Raw genomic sequence first — 18,938 nt, forward strand, 5'->3', positions numbered from 1 at the left:
ACTACGTGTAAAGTATGCACTACAAGCCATTTGTGCTCCCTCAGTGAAAAATTTTACTTCTATCATTACTATACCTCAACAGCTCAGAATTGCTTGCTTGGCTTTGTTGCCCTGTAAGTTTAGGTAGAAGCACAGGCAAAGCCGCTAAAAGCAGAGTGTCATTAAAAGTTGGAGACTAATGCATCTTTGAAATCCAATTTCATCTCCTTTGGGACAACAAACAGTAAAATGCATTAACCATAATTGTATGGTTATCTCAGGGCATCACTAGATGGAAGAACTAGTGTTATTCCAAATTTCAGCAAGCCTGAATTGGGCTTAAATGTGATTTTAATTCTAAGGTACTTGGATTTATACTTTTGGTCTTTAGTAATTCAAATGTTACAGTAAAATCAGTAACTTCTAGATTACTAATACAGTCAAACCACAGTGAGTTCTGTTTTAATCAGCTGGTGATAATCATTGCAGCTCCTCTTAATGGATCTATGCCAAATCTATGCCAGCTGATCATCTAGACATGTATTTGCTCTCTTGCCTTTTTTGTTTTTTTCCCCTTTTTAAGTTCATACAAACTATAAGCATTACACCCAAGCGCAACTCCTCTTTTCTACCAACAATGGGGTTTACACTGGTGCCCTCAAGTTTGATCTGTGCTGAAGACACCTGCTCTCAAGGAAATGAGCTGGGACCACCAACCCATTTCATAAAGGGCCACCGAGCAGCTGTCACATGGTAGCAACTCCCAGGCAGTACTGACCTGTAACAAATCTGAACCACTGACCTAGAGGTGAAAGGCTCTATATCCAATTACCAGTCCCCTGAGTGAGCCACTACTAAGTTTTGTATTGAAAAAAATAAGTAAATATGCACAAAAGAATAAACACAAATGAAGAAGCACAAAGCTGCACCACTGTTAATATTTTGCTATACACCAAATCTTGAAAATCAAGTATTTTACTGCTACCAGCAACTATCTGAACTCTGTGCCTATAAAAAAAAGCTTATTAAGAGAGACAGACTGAAGCAATAATCCCTCTTCTTTCCTCTTACATCACTAACAGAAAACAAGAATATCCACACAAGATTGCCATAAGGAAAGAAAAGGTAACAGTTGATTTTATGTTGCCCCCCCCCCCCCCCCAAGAATTCACCTATGTAAATAACATTCTCCCTGCAAATAGCTAAATAGTAAGCATAAAAGTATCCTTATTCTGTGAAGTAAACCATCACCTCTGCCTGCAAGTTCAAGAAAAAAAAAGCCACTTCATGATTGAGAGCCTGACAAAATGAGCTATATTGCCAACCAGTTAGAGCTCAGGGAAGAATACATTCTTCTCTCCTTTGGTTCCATTTCACTGGCATTATTCGTGACAGCATCAGTAAGCAGCAGCACGGCAGCACAATCTTCCTTTATTTTTAGCAACACTGAAGCTGCAAGAGAATTCCTTTAATTCCTCTTCTCTCCCAAATACATATGTATATATAAGCCATCTAACAAGTAACAATAGCACAAAAACTGCCTCAATGATTTCATCTTGATAATTTACTGCAATTGCTATATAATTATATCAATGCATCTTTATAACTGTGATAACACAAGCTCTAACTAAGGTACATTTTAACAAAGGTAAGGAAAAGAGTTATTATAGATGAGTCACTGAAAGTTCACTTCCTCCAAATCATGCCACGTGTAGCCCTCTGGGTCTAGATAGATGTGGACTGCAAGCTCCAGGCTGAGTGGCAGCTTGCCATCCATCTGCCCATCTTGCCAGCATCTTCCTCTGTCCCACCCAAGAGAACAGGAGCTTAGTAGAAAATATGCTGAAAGGATTGCAGATGAACAAAAAGGCTGTGCAAGTCCTAATTCCAAACAGCAACTTAGAGACTTATTTTTTTTTTTAACCCCACAACAGCCTTTTGTTACAGTTTCCAACTATTTCTATCACAGAGGTTGTCCCTGATTGTAACAATGAACACATGGCAGCGGAGTCACTTTGGACTCCAAATGGAGTAGTTTCTGTGCAGTCGGCAGAGGTTTTGCAGAGCTGTCACACTTTTAGCCCAATAATGCTCCCATCTGCACAGAAGATAGAGCCTTGAAGGCAGCAGAGCCAGTACACAAAGGAAGGAGAGCCCCAGTGGTTAGCACAGAGTTGGGATCTCAGTTCCAATCCCAAGTCTGCCCCTGCCTTGCAGCAAGGCTGCAGCAGGCTCTTTGCACCTTCTTCTTATTAAGGGCATGAGTATCCTTTGCAAGCTGTATTTTGAATTCTATGCCTATAAGAGCTGAACAATGCTAATACTTCAAGAAAGAGGCACTCAGCATGCCCTGGAGAACTTCCCTGTGCATAGAGTGAGTGGGAGCACTTAAGCAGCAGAAATGAAAGGGACAGAGAAACTCTTTTGTGACTTTTCTGTTGCACCCCAATGTGCTTTGCATTCATTTACAGAGTAGCAGTAGGCAACATGCAGCCAAAGAATGGAGCAATAACGATCTGAAGTCTCAAGGGGAGGATTTTTTTCTTAACAACCCTTGTGGATTAACCTGGAGTCTAACTTTGCTCTTCAGGCTCCATGCTGGGATCAACATTTGCCCTCAGAGGGAGCTGACCATGACGTGGTGAGTTAGCTTTTCAAGAGGAACCACGTAATCTGCCTCCTGCACTTGGACAGCTGTCAGGAGGGGGCTTGCAACGAATGGCACACCAAACAACCCTACTGCCATATCAAAACCAAACCTGAAATGATAGTCTCATGTTTACTCCCCTCAGGTGAAAGCACAACAGAGGACATTCAATAGAAGATGTGCTGTGAACTCTTGCTAAGAAATGTTGTTTATTGGTGATTATCATTCAGGTTCATTTGCACTTCAAAATGCCATATGTATTATGACAGGCATTGCTGTTTAAGGATCAGTGGCAGACTCTCCCTTAATATTTGTATACCTTTAACTTAAAACTCACACTTACAGAGTTGACTTCTGCATCAAAACCGTTTAAGACACCACTGAAAAAGAACACCATGCTTCTAGACCTCAAACTAGATATTCTTCTTTTGCCATTTTTAAAGTTTTCATAACAGCTGATAGTCTCTTTGGTACCTCATCCCTCCTGGAGGGGTGGCAAACTTTCGGAAAAGAAATTTATCTTCCTTGATATCAATTGTCAAGACTGAGGCACTCTACCCTTCCTCTCCAGACAGTGGTTCGGATTTATCCCAGCTAAAGAAAGATGGGATGTCATGTAAGCAACACTTACCGACTACACAGTGAGAACAGGTATTAGAAAAATAGTCTTGACAAGACTCCTAACTCGTAAGCAGCTAGAGCTCCGTGTGCAGTATTTGGATCTGTTTCTACACAGTATTACTCCATATCAGCAGCCACAAAGTGAGTCACAGAATATCCATTATAATATTCACCCAAAATACATATAAATAAATAAACAAAATCAGTGTAAGTTGGATCAGTCCCCTAAATGCCAGTGGGTTTGATTTATTTTTAAGGAAATATATTGGTGAGAATCATGAGAGGGGAAATGGGAAATCTTTCAGTTTGCCTACTCTATAAGTCAAACAGATATTTTCCTCAAAATAAATATATAAGTGAATGACCATTTCAGGACTGATGTGAATTAGTCCAGAAGGAATCATTTTTAAGAAAGTTGTTAGCGAATGGAAACAGGTGGCTATAATTTGAGTTAAACTGCAACCTTAACTGTGGCGTTTGCTATCATGAACACTATAACAACAGATGTACAGTTGCACCTTGGGATGAATTCATTATGGCCTGAGAAACATAATCATGCCATTCAGACCATATTTTGTCCATATGCTCATGTGGTTTACACCCCTGGTTTATTGGCATTGTACTTGGTTATATAGCAGGAGACTCCCAGGATCATAATTTGCACTTACTGTTACCATTCAGGAGAATCCCTTTGTAGCATGGGTTTCCCGTTAAGGCAAACATTCTCTTTCAGAGCAGGGAAAGAGGGCCTAGGTCACAGCCTTTGGGGATGCTGTAGAAACTTAACATCACTTGGGAAGCTTTTCATACAAAAGGCTTTACATACCTCAAACACATAGAAAAAAAATAACCTGAAGAATACAGGGGCTACTGGTCAGGACATTTTACAGTTATAAAAATGTAGATTATATTGCTATCTTATCCTGTAATTTATGGGATGAATATTGTAATTCATTGAATGTCACGACTTATCTTTTATTCATTTAGTTACTATTCCATTACCAGAGAGGGAGGTTTGTCAAAGGTTAATTATTTTAAATTGCTCAGGCAAATTTATTTTGATTTGTACAATTTTTTTTTTGAATAATCAAAGGCCTATATATTCATCCTGCCTTATGAGGATTCATTAAAAAAATACTCCTTGATGATAAAGTCAGATTAAACAAATTCTTTCCTAAGGATCAAAACTGGATTTTGTCAGCTCTATATGTAAAGATGCTAAAAAAAAATTGGCCATGGTTCTTTCTTCCCTTTCAGTTTTACTGTAAGAAAATTTTCTAGCAGTCTTAGGCTGCTGAACTATCCCTCCCTCCAGCAATCTATTTACAAGTAAAGAGCATCTTCCCACAATCTCAAGACCTGTGTCCCTAGGGCAAGGACTAGTCATTTTAATTGCTTCCAGAGCACCTATCACAACAGGCTCCCGATGTGTGCTTCGGCCATGATAAAAAATAAGAAGCACCAAGTACAATAAGTACTGAAGTACTTATTACTCAGAAATTGCCCACTGCTCTGTACCTCTTAGCTCCCAGAGATGCTCAGTTGTTAACAATTCAGGCAGTTGTTTGCCATTCGGCTTCAAGCCCCTAACAGGGCACAGGTTCTGGAAGCGATCAGCAGATCCATTCCAAAAGTGAAGCTCTCTGAACACACAGAGCCAAATACTAACTCTGAGTAGCAGGAATACCTCCCTTTGTGATAACCCACAAAAGGAGCCCTGATGGTAGCTGGAAAATTGTTCCCAGTAGGAGGCTGTAACATGGACTAACAAAATCAGGATGCCAACCCCCAGTAAAGTCTTTTAAGCATAAAACTCATCTTTTCTCCTTTTGAGGAGCAAAAAAAGGGTGTGTGGGGGGGAAGAAGGTAAATGAAAAAAAAAAGCCCATACCACTTAGCCTGTTTCTGTGTTTGTTTCCCTGTAAGCAAAATGGGAAACTCCTACACTTACCCTGTACAACTGCTGGAAGTTTAAATCCATGCACAATCAAGTGCTGTGAAAGCCTTAAATGGAAAATGCAAAGCAGGTGCTGAGTACTGTAGTAAAAAAAAATAATCACTATTCTTATTATTGAACTTCTGATGAGCCTGCTGGAGCTGTAACAGCAGTGAGGATGGTCCTCAAGGTTCCAGGGATCTTCATCTGGACCCTTTTCTACACTTCATGTTGGTTTCTAACTGTAGTAACTGCTGATGTTGAGACAAACTGCTGCTGGGGAGGGTAGAGTGCCATAGCAAGGGAGGCACAGCTGCTATGTCAGCACAGCTGAGGATGGGAAGTCATACTACACAGCAGGCCAGGAGCAAAGAGCCACAGTATGGATCAGACTCTTCTGGAGAGGGCTTCATTTTCAGAAGCTTTTATAACCAGGAGGCTACAGGAAACAGTTAGTACTCCTACAGGCAGATTCAGACCCTGTGCTGCAGGGTAGTGCTGGATGAGATGGCAACACAGTACTTTAACACCCTTGCAAGGCTCCATCTAGCCCAGCCAGGCAAGCACAAGGTACAACATGGGCTAACTCCGCTCCCTTCCATGCCATGCTGTAGTCAACAGGGCATGGAGAGGAGTGATTTGGGGCAACAGTGAAAAAAACAGATCCTGCCACCCACCCTGCCTTTAACAGAGCTGCAGTATGCTCCTGGAGATGTGTAGCTCCCCCATCTGTGGGGCTCCCTGTGGGGGAAGCACACAAGTTGTGGGGCTCAGCCACACGGTACCATCAGGACTTCAAAGCCAGCTTTTGCTGGCTCCCTCCCAACTTGCCACCACCTCCCCCACTACAAGCAAGTAGTGCATTCACATTCTGCCTGTCCTCAGACAATATTGTGCCTTATGGGCCCTCTGCCAGCATCTGGTGTGGCTTTAACAAGAGAAGACAAGACCCTAAAAAGCTACCTTGAGTTACCTTGAAGTCTGGTAGGTGGTAAATAAAGCAACATCCTATTGTGCTGTACTCCCCCAACCCTTTGTGTTTTCATAAAGCTCTTGGACATTATTGGGGGTGAAGGGGGGGAGAAAAAAAAAAAACTCCAGGGAAACAGCTGATTAGATTCTGGCAAGGGGGCCCAAACATCTGCTTCAAACAAAAGACATCTGCATATTTCACATTTATTTTTCATAATTTACAGAAGCAACCTGCCAAAATTTAGCAAGGGAGAATAAACTAGCACATAATTAGCTAAAGTTTGCTTGCTTTAGAAGTTATTAGCATGAAGCCCAGTAGCTCACCTGGGAGGACATCAAGGAATGTAGATAACTACAGTTTGATTTTGTAAATTCAATTTTCAATTTGGTGTGCCAGGCCAAAACACAACGTTGCCATGCCAATTAATGCAAGCCAGCAAATGTCCTGATGTCCCCATGTCATCCACTGTACAGCTGTCTCAAAGGCATTGATAACACTGTTTATTAAATAAGGATCGATTAGCCAGACGGTTTTTGCTCTGGTTTACGCGGTACCGCAGGCTGCGGGTTGAAGAGCAGAACAATCCTCCTTTTTAAAATCAGGAGGTACGCTGTGTGCTGTGTGTACAGATGGTACAACGAGTGCTGGGGAAGCGGGCATGTGAATTTTTCAAGGCAGCCAAAGAGCCTTCGTTAAAAATGCAGGAAATAGATCCAGGAATGTATCTACCCTCCGTGAGCTACATTTCCTCCACTGAATTTTGTCATCAGTACATCTGATAGCTAGTACACTTCTAATTTTAATAGACTTAAGGGGAATAGCATGAAATCCTAAGGTTTTGAAATTCAGCTTTGAAATCAATAGGTGTTTCACTAAGCATACTCACTAACTCAGTATTTGGCCTGTAAGGGCAATAAACAGAAACATGCAGAACTTCAGAGTGGGAAATCCTGCCTTTGCTGCAAATGGGAGTAGAAAAACTCCTGTTAACTTTGACACAGCCAGGGTTATACCCTAGAGCTGAAAAAGGAGTTGAAGAAATAGGAAAGGGCTTTCTTACAAACCCCAAATTAAACCCAGGTTCATAAAAGCATCTGTAAATCTTCTGGATGAACCAAGGTAGAGGTTTGCCCTTTTCTCTCAAAGGAAGGATTTATTGCTTCAGACAGAAACCATGGGAAACTCACTTACTTGGACTGAATTCTGCTCCACATTTCAGATTTATTTGAACCTGAATCTCAGAGCAAAACTCAGGGAGTGAAAACTTAACTGCCAAAAAAAAAAAAAAACAAAAAACTGTCAATCCCAAAGGAACACAAATTGCCAAATACAGCACAGTTCTAAAAGACGTTTCAAGCCCCTTAATATGGGCTTCATGGCTTGCACCTCTCCATAGCAAGATGAATCCAAGACTCAAACTGTACACCATGAACTCTGTGGGAGTTGGAGAGAACATATGAGAGTGAAATAACACCAGTCATATCTGGGAGGGTTCAGTTCTAAGGTTTTGCATCTGAATGCTGAAGGATTTGGGGCAAGAGCAGTCACAGGAAGACTGGAGTAGAAGCCTCTTTTTGTACCAGACTCAATCCCTGTTCAGGTGACAGTTTCAAAGCTCTGAATCATGCCAATCACTGTGTTAAAGACACTTTCTTTTCCCCATGCCAACTTACTGCAATCGAGTCATAGCATCAAACCCACCTGATTTCACCATACAAATGACAATCTGTAACACAACAATCTCTGTGACACTAAGTCATTCAGAGGCAGCATTTGAACTGGTACTAAAGCTGACTACTGCATCATTAGAAGAGCTCCATCTAACCCAAAATGGCAACCACTGTATTGGTGGCACTGAATTTTGCTAGAAAGGATCTCTTTCTTTGAGCTTGATTTATATATTTACTGTATTTAGAGTGTTCTTCAGACAGTCTATTTACCTGCATCTAAACACTTCCAATTTGGTTAACATAGTTTTCCAATTCCTACTGCCTTGCTTGGAACAGCCACAAATGAGCTTCTGTTGCTTGTTCAAACTGGACAGGCTGTTCTCCAACACTCCCATCTTTGGGCTTACACTCAGAGAAAGCCCTGGAGCACTTGCTTAACACACAAGTGGGCCTATAGTCTTCTGCAGAATCAGGATTCAGTTACACTGCTGAAATCACTGCTTTGCACAAAGCATGAAGATTTTTATGGTGTGGTCGGTCACTAGCAAGTGAACCAAGAACACCTACTTCTCTTCTACAGACTCTTTATTCCTCAGAAATCAACTTTTCCCAGGCCCCACTCCTTATTGCCACTGCATCCCTGCCAGAATTATAACCTGCAGAAACACTAACAAGTAGAAATAACATTTCCTTCCACTGTGCTAGATATAGCACAAAACAAGCAGCAACACATGAGGACAGCAGTAAGCAGACAATACTAAGCATTAGTAAGTATATATATACTCATAGGATAGATCTGTTGCAGTGAGTTGTGGCCTGCAGTTTCTTGACAAAATGTAACTGCGCCTACATGTCTCCTTTTCTTAACACTAAGTTTGATCTCAGTCATGTAAATCATGTAATTTAATTCCCCCTGCTTTGTTAGTATTCAACTTGTTCAATCCTTTTAATTACACATACAGTAATTTATCATATATATTCTGTTATAAAGATATAATTAAACATATATTAATACAGTTTAATGATCTTGCCAGTGACCAAAATTCTCCTGTGGATTAAACAGAAAAGGAGGCATTGAACGTAAATTTGTACAGTAAATAAACAAAACACAGACAGCCTTGTAAAGCAGGAAGAAAAACAAGGCCTACATGGCCAATCTATTTCAAGAATGTTACAAATGGGAAGCATTTACTATTTTAAAAGCATTAATCATGTACTCACTCAATTTATTTACTTATCTATGTTCTCCGTGTAAATCTTTCTTGGAAGCACGTAAACTTCTTAGAGTGATAAACAAGAAGTGAAGTCACGTTTGGTATTTCACCTGTTTACACTGTAATTACTTAACTTTGTTGAAAGTTGATGAATTCAAAGCTTTTCATTTCTATCTGCACCTTTTAGCTAGAAGGAATCTATGTTATACTTCAGTATAAAAGTGTATGAGTTACCACTATATGATGTAAGCCACAAACCTTATATATATATATGCTCTGAGCTCATTGATATTTGCTATGAGTTTCCTCACATCTACAGAACAGAAGACAATTGACAGTACATGAGTAGATATTCCATATAGCTAGGCATCAAAATATTTGATAGGCTAATAAATTCACATTCTAATACTCCCTATGATAAGCTTTTGACCACGTAAACCCTCAACCTCGTGTCACTGTTCCATGTTTTTTCTTGGAATGAGAGTATGGACATGTAAAAGGTCAGAGAAGAGCTAGAATTGCTCAGTGCAATATAAGTAGGCACTGCAACGTTTTAGCTATATGCCTGTTATTTTCTTTCTTCTGGAAGCTCACTTTACTTTTTCATTTGAGATGTGTTGCACAGCGCTGCAGCCTGCTGCTTTTCCTTAGTTTCATAGAGGAATGGTTCAATCATCTTTTTTTTCCACCTTCACAAGACTGGACAGGCCCTGAAAAAAGCAGTGACCCTTTGGATGTAGCAAGAAAACACCTCTTGCAGTCTCAGCCCCCTCACCCCACTTCTCCCACAGCTGTACCTGAGCCAGGGACATGATTTAGTGGTGGACTTGGCAGTGTTGGGTTAGTGGTTTAACTCAATGATCTTAAAGGACTTTTCCAACCAAAACAACTCTATGATTCTGCAAGAACTGTAGAGGAAGCAGTTAGCAGTGATGCATCCTGCTTGCACATGACAGATCTCAGTGATATCACATCTCTGGTTTTCTCCAAGTCTTTTTTTTTTTTTTAACTCTCCATTTGAAAGCAGAGAAGCCAGTAATAAAAAAATTGTTTCCCCACTGCGAAGGAAAACACTTTTATGAGCAATTAATGTTTGCTGCACTTACATAGACTTAAAAAGAAAGGCCCATGTAAACCGAACATTGTGGATCTTGTTCTCTCCCTGGAATTCTAATCAAAGCAAAGGCCAGTTTTCAACTTCTGCAAGAAGAAAATAAAGTAATACCTGGCTGCAGCATGCTCAATGCCTTTCTGGTTCCCATCAGTGCCACAAAGCCAGGTGAACAGCAATGATCAACCTACAGCCCTTCTCACTTGTAGGCAGCAACAAAAGGACACAGGTTTGCTGATGACTGACGAGCTTTCTAGAGATAATCTACAAAGATAGGTGTGGCTGAGCCAAGAACACTGAAAAGCTGCATATTATATATCATTTAGGTCTTGTGACCCAGGCAGAGCTTCAGACTCCATGGATTAAGCAAAGGACCTAGTTTTACACACCAACAAGTACCAAGCTTGGCAGCTAAGTATACAATGACACTCTGAATTGCCATACATGAACCTCTCCCAAACTCTTTTGGTCACACAGAGCCTGGCAATGTACTTACATATGTTCAAACGCCTACCATAAAGCCTGCAAAGATCCCCTGCAGTATCTCATCATCTTACACAGCAGTAACTATTCTTTGCTTCTTCACTGCACCCACAGGGCCATTACCAGGCTAAGGATGTGTTGAACATACAAAGATGGTAAACATACCTTTCTGGAGTTAGCACTGGTCATGTCAGAGCAGGGCCTAGTCTGTCTTGTCAGCAGCAGCAACTGGAAAATTCAAGAAGTAAAGCAAGGAAGACTGTAGTTTGCAAACTTCCTCCTTACAGCAATGGCACTGAAGACCTACAAGAGAGGAAAAAAAAAAATAAATCTATTAATGATAACAATATCCATGCTGATCATTTCTTGTGCTACACTAAGGACCATCCTTTGCACTTTCTCTCTGAAAGCACTGGGTTAAATTGCCAAGATTATTGAAAAGGGCAGCCAGCTCCGGTTTGCAACACAGCAGCTGTCTCTGTTGAGAGGCATTCCTCTCAACGCCACTCCAGCTGAAGCTGGAAGGTCAACTCCAGTTTAAAAAGAGGATGCAGGTACTGTGCTATATTCTTTGGGAAGTGAAGGAACCAGGGCTTAGATCCTCTGAAATCCTAACTCCTCTTGACTAGAGGATATGAGCGTTAAACACATCTACATCTCACTCTATAAAACAGCACTTCCAGGAGCACAAGGCCTTCTCATGTGCCAGTCTGGTTCTGGTAAGGGTGTCATCTGTTCATAAATATGCCTTGGAGATTTGATATGCAACCACTGAACTGAACCAAATCTGTTTGGACTACAAAATTTTCATCACAATATCACAAGCTGGTGTTGCAATATACAGAGAGCTGAAACTAAAAGGATTTATTATTCTATTGAAAGATCTCTTTTGGCCAAATTTGAATAAAAGCATCATATACTGATACTTCTGTAAGATCATAAACTCAAATGAACACCAGCTGAAGAAGAGGACAAATGGTAATGCCAGATGACAAACTGATACAGTCATCATATTCATCAACACCAACAGCAGCCGGTCACTTCCTCCCCTTTGCTGAATTAGCCATGAGGATTGTTTTGATGATTCTGTAACAAGAATGTGTTAAAACCATGCATCTCAGTGGCAATTCAGGACAGGAAACTCAGAAGCCCACATCTGAGGAGGGGATGGTAAATAAAAGACTTGGTAGGAAGGACTAGAAAGAGTTAAAAAAACCAAAATGTAACTGTAGTGGGAGCAGTGGCAAAAAAAAAAAAAAAAAAAGAAAAAATTCAAGACTAAAAAGCAGGAAAAGTTGACAATAAAAACATACCGCATTATTCAGATTTGTGGAAGAGTGTGTGAACAGAAGTGATGACAAAAGCTACAAAATTCAATATGATCACTTGAAGGGTGGGAGCTTTTTGCAAGCAAACACACTGCGGCAAAGGAGAGTCGCAAAACATTTGAAATAAACATTGAAATTTTACACATTGAGTTACAAGCTTGTTTATAGGCTTCACGTGGCCTTGTTTCTTTGTAATGCTGAGAAGTCAGACAGCTGCATTGTACACATGGCATTTTCAAGTGACAGTGGCATTTTCAAAGGAGAAATCTGTTCAACAATTTGGTACTCGGGTCTCTGTTTTGAGACAAAAGCATCCATATTGATTTCAGAGGGGATGAAAAAAATCATACCTGAGGCTTTAAGGACAAAGCCATTAGAAAAGGAATGTCTTTTTACTTCTGTTTTTAAATTATCACAGGTTGACTGATTTATCTTTATCAATTATCATAAGCAGCTGCTCATATAATGTAAATTCAGGACATATACAAGAAAAGGAATGGTTGTTCATCTTTTCAAAGCACCCAAACAAGGTTCGGTCAAAAATAAAAGCGCAGGTAAAAACCTGAATTAATTAAAAAGTTGAAATTTTCATGTTTGGAGTTTTTAGTTTCTCTTTTAAAATTGCCATCAGTTTGACTTCTTTCAGTTTCAAGCAGCTTCCCAAATAAAAGTATCACATCAGCCATGCTAAAGCCGCTCTTCCTCTGAGCCATCCATCACCCCAGGAAGCCCACATGTCACAGGGGGCAAAGGGAGAGGGCTGTGAAACTGCAGAAGAGGTCAAAAACACTTCTGCACTTGGATTTTCCCTGCTGTTACCTTCACAGCTGTTCCAAACATGAATTAAAGTGGGGAGCAAGAGCACACCCTCTGCTGAAAAGGCCCAATACAGCTTGCTCTTGCAAAAGCCCCTCTAAAAATCAACCCTGTAGCACCCATATGCATTTGCATTCCCCTTCCCAGACACCCACCCCCCCCACCCCCCCCCCAAATTAAGGAACTTTGGGTCTGATCCAAAGCCCACTGGAAGGGCTCATCAACTGCAACAGGCTCCAGACCAAGCCAGAAAATCAAAAATGGTTTTATTCAGACTGAGAAGCATAGTGATGTTTTCCTACATTTTTTTTTTCCAAGCCTCATTAAAGCCACAGGTGTGGGGAAAACTGTTACTAAAGCAGTAATAAAAATATGAAAGACTATTTCACCTATGGACCTGGGATGGGGCTTTTTTGTTTGCCTTTTTAACCTAAATATTTGTTTTGGAAGCAATAAAAATAGAGGAAAAGGCAGGAAAAGGAGAATTATTTCATTACTGTCATGATTTCGCTTTTTATCAGAGCCACTTGGTCTTATGCAAGGCCTAGGGGCAGTCAGGAAAAGAATGCAATACTTTAGGGAAGAATAAAGTAGGCAAAAAAAGCAAACTACAAAAGAATTATCTGTAGCTTGTACCACTTCTTCCAAAGCTCATTTCATGATTGGGCCTTCAAATGAGGCTGCTCTTCATTTGCAACAGAAACCACTGTACGAGGTCCAAACAAGTCTGCCAGAACAACCTCTGAGAGATTGTTTTGCTCTGCAGCAGCTCCTGAAACCTGAAGTCATCTACCTCTCCCCCTGTAAAAATACTTTCTTGCAACCTGTGGTGAAGCCTCAGTTTTCACCTGATTCTGGTCTAGCTCTGAAATACCTGGCATGTTGTTGAAATGCTCTCAGAAAACTTGCGGTGGCCAGGGGTATGTTCTTCAAAAACCAGAAAGGATTTCCTCAGGGAAAGACCCATTGCCAAGAGGGCCATGGACATTTTGGAAGTCAGTCAAGCTGAAATAGTCTTACACGTCGCTTTGTGTTTTACTGAACACCCACTGTCTCTTGAGATGCCCCTCTCCTCACCTGCACCCATCTTTTGTGATATCCAGCAGGCAAGCCTCCTCCACTCTCTTAACCAAGAGGATCCTGCGCATTACACTAGAGAAGCATTATTCTTAGTTAGGAACAACAGCCACACACCCTGTTGGGTAGCACCAAGGGATTTCAGAAATGAGGGTTGAGAAGTTCAAAAAATATCGATGTTATTTCCCTTGCAGGTGATGGAAATAAAGTGCTTTCTGTGGCCTGCTGTAATTTCATGTCAGCCAGGCAAGTTTCTCAAACAGAAGCCAAAACAAATTCTCTAAAAGCACTAATCAAAAGTCCATCAAGGTTCATACAAAGACTGACTTCAGTAAGCTTTGGACCAGGCCATAGATAAATGCACAACTTGCGAAACTAAAGACAAACTTTAGTGCAGGCCAGACCTATTAAGAAAAACTTGTAAACCTCAATATTTGCAGGTTTCTTCCTCTGACTCTTTCAGGACTATGCTCTTCTCTTAGGGAAGAGCAACATAGAATCATAGAACAGTTAGGGTTGGACAGGACCTTAAGATCACCTAGCTCCAATCCCCCTGCCATGGACATGGTTTAGTGTGAGGTATCCCTGCCCATGGCAGGGGGGGTGGAGCTAGATGATCTTAAGGTCCTTTCCAACCCTAACTGTTCTATGATTCTATAAGAGCACCTTCATACAGTACCATATTGTGGAGCCTGTGAGTTTCACCAAGTGGTTCTATGTTGTCTGAAACGCTCCTCCACACAACAGGGAAAAGGAAACAAAGGTTAAGTCTTACAAAGCAAGCAGCCAGAAGAGTGAGCAGAAAAAGGCATTCACTAAAATAGGGTTAGACTGAAGCTATTACAGCTTACACCATTCTCTGTCCCTCTCTGTGTGAGCCTCAAGATCCCTGAAACTAAGTTACACATAACTCTGAAGTTAAGTAGGATAGAGCAAATACATACGACTGTGAAAAGGTGCAGGTCATCAGTTTTGATAATTTCTTATTGAAACTTATCTGGACACAAGGGTCACCTTCTCAAGTACTCCCTCGAAGCTTTATGTTTGTGTTCTGCCTTAGAAGACGTTGAAGTACATCCTGAAGCCCCAGTGCTCAGGACTCACCAGGGAAGAGAGGTTTTAAGATTATCATATACTCTAACTTGACATTTTATTTCTTCACCAATATTAACTTGGTGCCCTATGTCCATTTCATTTTTCTCATACAGTGACTAGGCAGACAGTAGAGCTGTTTATAGATAAATTTGTGAGGTCTTTTTGTGCAATACATCTCCCATCACACAGACTGGAACAGTGTTGCAATGTAGTATATGGGGAAAGTGCATTGTAGCTCCAGGGCCAGTTTTACACAGTTATTTTGGCACCTATACACTTTTGCAAAGAGATCCCAAAGTGGTTAATACCAGAGAAAAATTTATTCTCAGCATTCATCCTGGAACAGCAAGACAGAATTTGCCAGCTCCTAAGAGAATGAACTTCTGCAGTCAAACAAGAAAGTTTTTACATTAGCTTGATCTCCACACAAATCTTTTAATACAAAAATAATTTTCTTGCATCTGATTTTTAATACATTCTCTCCTACCCCTGAACACATATTTGTGAATATACTACAAACTCAGTGATGACAAACATACTTAAGCATCTCTTTACTTATATTAGATAAGGGAAGTTGTAATTTCATGATAATTTTTGATCCCACTGAAACCAGTGAGGTTTTGCTATTTGTTTCAGGGCGAGGGGGAACTCTCCCCTTCAGCAGAGATCTCCGATGACAACTTTTCCCCACTCCCCTCTTCCCCTAAGGAAATATTACTCTACCAGCATGTTGTAGGTGCACCTTTGCATTTATAACAAAAATGTAAATAATCTAAGGCAATAGCAGAATCTTGTGTGTTCTGGCAAAATCATTGATTTTCACCAGGGAGATAATTTTGGCTAAAGTCTGGAATACAGTCTATTCTTTGCCACTAGGGATTTGTGTGAAAAAGCAAACCTGGGATACCTGCCTAGAATGGCCCAAGAAACATTTACCTTACCAATAAAAACGGAGGCCCACTTAACTATTTCCCCTAAAGGGCAGGTATTCATCTAATCGCATCTGGAATCCTTTCCAACTTGGTTCCTGCAGCTAATACTACTCTGTCATGATCTGATGCTTTAATCCTAGTTATTAAACTGCTCACTCTAGTTGATAATAAAAAAAATGTGGACAAATGCCTTCCTGTCAGTGCACCAACCTCAGAGCAAACACTGTGAAGTGGGCCCCCTGCTTTCTCTAAGCAAACAGGGAACACCATTTGGAATTCAGAGTTTCAAAGAAGAGCTGCCAGACCTAATGAAAATATTGGCAAATTTACCAGGGTGGGTTTTATTTAAACCCTAAACAACAAAAACCCCCCAAACACAACAGATCTCAGCCTTTGCAAATTTTCCCTACTAGACACAAAGAAGTTCTTTTCAGTGGTCTCAGCAGACAAAACATAACACATACATAATGCGTACATAATGTCTGAGCCAGCTGTGATATACTTTCACTCAAAATGTTTTTAACAAAAACCGATTTGTTAACAGATGCATCAAGTTCTTCATGATTTTACAGGGAGGAAAGAAAAAAAATACACCCACAATTCCAGGTCCTCATTTCCCAATGTTTCATTAAAAGCAAATATTTTTAGATCCAAGCGATAAAACTTTGCCAGCAGCCTCTGCTGACTAATAAGCCATTTTCTGTTGAAAACACAATATTGATGTGAAAATCGCCAACTAGCTGGGGTTTTTTTCAATATATTTATATAGCTATAAATAAAACAGACATACCAGATAGACAACACACCACATGTGAAAACAAATTGAACTCGGTATAGCAAAAGGTTTCCATTTCCATCAGTGCAAACTTGAACCTTGTCCACACATTCCACAGCATGGGACTGGATGGATTTGTCAAAATCCAACTGCACAGCCACAAAGTAATCCCTCTCATGATCCATTCCCTGCTGAGCCATACGCACATGCACTAGTTCGGTCACACAAGAAGATAACCTCTAAAAAAAAAAAAATAAAATCACAGAACTCAATTATTTGAGCCTGAAATGTTAATTGCAGAATTCAGACATTCACTTTCTGGCCCAATGTAGAATCCTTATTTCAGTCTTGAAGGCTGAAGCTATCACTTCATTTCTCAGTTCTAGGAAAGGGTAATTACGGATTTTTGGCTATTTCCCTCAGTAACTCAAGTGCATTCCTGCAAGAGGGATGCATCCTCATTCCTATCTCAGGAGCATTGCTGGCTAATCCTCTTGGCCCCTCATCAAGGCAGTGTAGTTAGAGGCCTCTTAGTTAGAGGCCTCTGTGGTGTCAGGAATGCAGTACTACATGTCAGAGTCGCTGCTGTTCAAAGAACTGAAGAAAGTCGCAGCAGTAACAGGACAATTTTGGCCCTCAGTTAAAGGATATAGGGCTAGCAAAGATCACAGTCTCAGCTGAGAGCTCTCAGCCTACAGGGTAACCCTCTTTTCTGCCACCAGCTCTGGTCCCCACCTTCACCCCAGCCAAAGGACTCAAGTTGCCTTGGCTCTCTTTTGCTGGGGTAGTTCCCTTCCATTTTAGCACACGCACCCAAGCTGAAGCAAGAAAAACAGCAGGAACACATGGCCAGGAAGTATCAGCAGGCTATTAGATCAGCTCATCCATCTTGTGGTACCTCATCTGTAACTGTCTAAATTAGAAATACAGTCTCCTTAGTCCCATACATAATCAGGAGAGAAAGACTCCGAGTGAGTGTGATTCAAAATGCCTAGGGTTAGTCCTTTCACAAGAGCTTTCAGAGTGCAAGCTTCAGCCTTCCCCAGAAGAAGCCTGCAGAGATTAACCTCTAAATTTAGGAGTGTAGATCAAGGCAGAATGATTAGTCCCCAAAGAAAACAATTCCTGAGTTGAATCGTCCACTGCTACTGAGATTTACCTAAGGCAGGCAAAATGAAATCAATGCCTAAAAGAAACACATCAGGGAACCTCAGGGCAGGAATGACAAAGGCATCCATAAGCTTCACACAGGGTAGTGACATCCTGGCAGCCATCTGGCAGCAGAAGACTCAAGTCCCTCAGACCTGCTAATACCTACTTCCAGCAGCATTTACTCACAGAGGCAGCCACTGCTCATTCAGCTCCTGGGGCTTCATGGATTACCTCACCTCCAGTGGGGCCAGGAAGCAGGAATTGTAAATTCAAAGTGCATTTTCAGGTAACACATCAGATCACCTGCTGTTAGAATAATGCACAAAAAGGAAAGGTATGGATTAGTCTGAGACGCACCCAGACATAGCTGCCAGGCCTCTGCATTTCAGCTAGATTACTTTTTTTGTTGCTGTTCACAATGAACATGAATGAAACATTTGACCACCTCCAAAGGATGTGGTGCTGGATCTGAGGAATTCTATGCATTGATTGAAAAGATAGATATTAATGCCTTTTTTCTCCTGTGCTCGTCTCAGCAATGTCTGTGCGGGTCACAATAGAATGGCCAGGTCTGAAACACTGTATTAAAGCCAAATCCAACATCCAAAAGTCCTTGATCTCAGCCCAAGTCTCAGCCATTTGAGTCAATGGCAAGACTCCTGCTGGGGTCAGTGATCTGTGCTCAAATCTTCAGTGCTTTTTGGCAATCGCCACCCAAGCACAGTGCTCAAATCCAAAGAGGACCTAATGCTGAAAGGCAGTCCAAGCCACGTTTTGAGACATAGTACACATCACCACAAATCACACGTCACCACAAATCATGTTTTTGTATTTCTTCCTACAGAGTAACTAAGAGTTAGGGTGTGGTGGAAGTGGTTATCTGACAAGCTTGAGATGAACATCTTACAAATGACTAAGCTTTTGCTGAGTAATACTGACATCAAGCAAAACAACTTACTACAAAAACCTTTAGTCTACACTACAGTACTGTTTCAAAAACAGTGGCAGCTATTTGACAGATGCTCAGAGGTTCAGAATTTCAGAAGTAGACCTAAAAAAGGCAGATTAATGAGCAGATGATGGTGAGGTAGTAAAGTTGCACAATAAATGAAACTTAGCAGATGGCTCT

The 18,938-nt window shown here is 40.9% G+C and overlaps 1 long non-coding RNA gene across 5 annotated transcripts in view; it reads right to left on the reverse strand.

Annotated features, from left to right (window-relative positions):
* LOC130606815 (uncharacterized) overlaps positions 1-18,938 on the reverse strand; it is a 246,696-nt gene that overhangs the window by 221,854 nt on the left and 5,904 nt on the right. For 2 of the 5 annotated variants that reach the window (XR_008974067.1, XR_008974066.1), the window contains exons 1-3: positions 17,996-18,630; positions 12,117-12,256; positions 10,800-10,937 (exon numbers count right to left, since the gene is read on the reverse strand). This is a non-coding gene — a long non-coding RNA (uncharacterized LOC130606815). Of the gene's footprint in view, positions 1-10,799; positions 10,938-12,116; positions 12,257-13,626; positions 13,844-16,672; positions 16,825-17,995; positions 18,631-18,938 lie in introns of those variants that run through there. The other 3 variants (XR_008974068.1, XR_008974070.1, XR_008974069.1) reach the window with 3 other exon arrangements.

This window comes from Pezoporus wallicus, unplaced genomic scaffold, assembly GCF_028554395.1.
Source record: "Pezoporus wallicus isolate ANWC-B61680 ecotype Strahan unplaced genomic scaffold, APGP_CSIRO_Pwel_v1 contig_4191, whole genome shotgun sequence".
Lineage (NCBI taxonomy): Eukaryota > Metazoa > Chordata > Aves > Psittaciformes > Psittacidae > Pezoporus > Pezoporus wallicus.